This window comes from Protobothrops mucrosquamatus, unplaced genomic scaffold (genome assembly GCF_001527695.2).
Source record: "Protobothrops mucrosquamatus isolate PMUCROS unplaced genomic scaffold, P.Mucros_1.0 scaffold3233, whole genome shotgun sequence".
Classification (NCBI taxonomy): Eukaryota; Metazoa; Chordata; class Lepidosauria; order Squamata; family Viperidae; genus Protobothrops; species Protobothrops mucrosquamatus.
The window spans coordinates 453,460-457,381 of record NW_015389229.1 but is presented as its reverse complement, the minus strand read 5'-3'; the positions used below and the strand labels follow the sequence as shown (position 1 = coordinate 457,381).

The window sequence follows — 3,922 nt, the reverse complement described above, 5'->3', positions numbered from 1 at the left end:
TGAAACACCAGAGGACTCACACAGAAGAGAAATCCTTTGAATGTCCTTATTGTGGTAAAGGTTTCAGTAAGAATTCCATCCTGGTAACACACCAGAGGACTCACACAGGAGAGAAACCTTTTGAATGTCCTGTTTGTGGTAAAGGTTTCAGTTATAATTCCAGCCTGGTAACACACCAGAGGATTCACACAGGAGAGAAACCCTTTGAATGTCCTTATTGTGGTAAAGGTTTCAGTGACAATTCCAGCCTTGTGAAACACCAGAGGACTCACACAGGAGAGAAACCCTTTGAATGTCCTTATTGTGGTAAAGGTTTCAGTGAGAGTTCCAGCCTTGTGAAACACCAGAGGACTCACACAGGAGAGAAACCCTTTGAATGTCCTTATTGTGGTAAAGGTTTCAGTGACAATTCCAGCCTTGTGAAACACAAGACAACTCACACAGAAGAGAAATTTTTTGAATGTCTTTATTGTGGTAAAGGTTTCAGTAAGAATTCCAGCCTGGTAACACACCAGAGAACTCATACAGGAGAGAAACCCTTTGAATGTCCTTATTGTGGTAAAGGTTTCAGTAATAATTCCAGCCTGGTAACACACCAGAGGATTCACACAGGAGAGAAACCCTTTGAATGTTCTTATTGTGGTAAAGGTTTCAGTAAGAGTTCCGGCCTGACGAGACACCAGAGGATTCACACAGGAGAGAAACCCTTTGAATGTCCTTATTGTGGTAAAGATTTCAGTGACAATTCCACCCTGGTAACACACCAGAGGACTCACACAGGAGAGAAACCTTTTGAATGTCCTTATTGTGGTAAAGGTTTCAGTAAGAATTCCAGCCTGGTAACACACCAGAGGACTCACACAGGAGAGAAACCTTTTGAATGTTCTTATTGTGGTAAAAGTTTCAGTAATAATTCCAGCCTGGTAACACACCAGAGGACTCACACAGGAGAGAAACCCTTTGAATGTCCATATTGTGGTAAAGGTTTCAGTAACAGTTCCAGCTTGGTAACACACCAGAGGACTCACACAGGAGAGAAACCTTTTGAATGTCCTGTTTGTGGTAAAGGTTTCAGTAATAATTCCGACCTGGTAACACACCAGAGAACTCACACTGGAGAGAAACCCTTTGAATGTCCTTATTGTGATAAAAGTTTCAGTACCAATTCCAGCCTGGTAATACACCAGAGGACTCACACAGGAGAGAAACCCTTTGAGTGTCCTTATTGTGGTAAAGGTTTCAGTGACAATTCCAGCCTGGTAAAACACCAGAGGACTCACACAGGAGAGAAACCCTTTGAATGTCCTGATTGTGGTAAAGGTTTCAGGACCAATTCCAGCCTGGTGAGACACCAGAGGACTCACACAGGTGAGAAACCCTTTGAATGTCCTGATTGTGGTAAAGGTTTCAGTGACAATTCCAACCTGGTAACACACCAGAGGATTCACACAGGAGAGAAACCCTTTGAATGTCCTGATTGTGGTAAAGGTTTCAGTAAGAATGCCACCCTGGTAACACACCAGAGGATTCACACAAGAGAGAAACCCTTTGAATGTCCTGATTGTGAAAAATATTTCAGTAATAATTCCAGCCTGGTAACACACCAGAGGACTCACACTGGAGAGAAACCCTTTGAATGTCCTGATTGTTAAAATGTTTCAATACCAATTCCAGTCTGGTGAGATACCAGACATCTCACACAGGAGAGAAATCCTTTGAATTTCCTGACTGTGGGAAAACTTTCAGTCACAATTCCAGCCTGGTGAGGAACCAGAGGACTCGCAAAGGAGTAAGGACCCACCCCACTTTGCATCTTAAAAAGACAGAACTCTTGGAATATTTCTTCCAACAGGCATCTTTATTAAGCAAAGATGGTTGCAGGCGTTCTAGACAGGACCTGGGGCCCAAGCCCTCCCATTCAAGGTTTTAAGTGGTTCCAAGCAGCCCCCCCACCCCACCATCCTTCCAGTGACAATCTCAGGCGTTACATTTCCATCCCCTTTTTCCTCACGGCCGGCAGAAGGGAGATTTCAGAGAGGAGTACATGAAAGGTGATGGGCCCTATTGTTATGGTTAGTCCTTTTGGTGATATCCACATTCAGTCCCTTTGAAGTTGTAACGAAGGAAGTGAGAGCCATAAAACCCCTTTGCTCATCCCCCTTCCCCTTTGTAGTATGACAGAATCCAGAGAGGGCAGAAATGGGGTTTTCCATAGTCGATAACTAGAGATGAAATATAATTGGATTCTGACATCCTGCCCCCTTAAAAGCGGGGCCAGCTGTCAAGAAGAATGGGTGTGTTGGACAATTCTCCGGAGCATCTAACCCCGTTCCCGACTGCTTGACAGATCCTTTGGGGTCCCCAGTTCCCTGGAGGGGGACTGNCAATTAACATTGCACTTTTCTTTAAATCCTATAGGCAAAGAGGATGGCAATAAGAGCACTCTGGACAACTGAGAATAAGAAGCAACGTTGAAAGAAAATTGACTCAGAAATCAAAATATTTTCCATTTCCTTCAGAAAGCCACAAAGTTCTCCTTCTCCAGCAGCTGATAGACAAAAGAGAGAAAATTAAGAAAAATTTCAAGCTGGAGTAAGAAGATCATATGGAACTCAAGGATACATTACATGAAAAGTCAAGGGAGATTATTCTTTATTCAATAAAAGAGGGAAATATCTGGAAGTCACTGGATAGGAAAAAGTCACTTGGAGAGCCACCTAGGGCAGACAGTGATGCAAGCCGTGCTCTGGGAGGAAAAAAAAACAGCTTTAATTAAAAAAAAACCATTAAAAGGGGATCACACATGTTTTGATATCCTCAAGGATATAAGTGGTGGAAAAGCTCCATAGATGTGTTTATTGTGCGAAAGATACAACTTGCAAATCACAGCTGATTACGCATGAGAGGACCATTACATGAGAGAAGCCATAAAATTTCTCCCAATGTGGTAAATACTCTATTGAGCATCGCAATGTGGTGATTCATCAGAGGTCTGACGCCACGTATGAGTGCCTGGATAATGTGAAAGTTTCATTTAAAATTTGCACGTCATGAGACGGCAGAGGACTCACACAGGAGAGAAACCATTCCAATGTCCTGATTCTGGGAAAAGTTTCATTAAAAATTCTGACTTGCTGAGACACCAGAGGATTCACACAGGAGAGAAACCCTTTGAATGTCCTGATTGTGGTAAAGGCTTCAGTTACAATTCCAGCCTGGTAATACACCAGAGGACTCACACAGGAGAGAAACCCTTTGAATGTCCTTATTGTGGTAAAGGTTTCAGTATCAGTTCCAACCTCGTGAAACACCAGAGGACTCACACAGGAGAGAAACCCTTTGAATGTCCTGATTGTGGTAAAGGTTTTAGTATCAGTTCCAGCCTCTTGAAACACCAGAGGACTCACACAGGGGAGAAACCCTTTGAATGTCCTGATTGTGGTAAAGGTTTTAGTATCAGTTCCAGCCTCGTGACACATCAGAGGACTCACACAGGAGAGAAACCCTTTGAATGTCCTTATTATGGTAAACGTTTCAGTGACAATTTCAGCCTTGGGAAACACCAGAAGACTCACAGAGGAGAGAAACCCTTTGAATGTCCTTATTGTGGTAAAGGTTTCAATGACAGTTCCAGCCTTTTGAAACACCAGAGGACTCACACAGGAGAGAAACCCTTTAAATGTCCTTATTGTGGTAAAGGTTTCAGTGACAATTCCAGCCTTGTGAAACACCAGAGGACTCACACAGAAGAGAAATCCTTTGAATGTCCTTATTGTGGTAAAGGTTTCAGTAAGAATTCCATCCTGGTAACACACCAGAGGACTCACACAGGAGAGAAACCTTTTGAATGTCCTGTTTGTGGTAAAGGTTTCAGTTATAATTCCAGCCTGGTAACACACCAGAGGATTCACACAGGAGAGAA

General features: G+C 43.0%; 1 pseudogene; it reads left to right on the top strand.

The window, feature by feature from the left end:
• Window positions 1-5: 5 nt before the first annotated feature.
• LOC107297323 overlaps window positions 6-3,922 on the top strand; it is a 26,076-nt pseudogene continuing 22,159 nt past the window's right edge.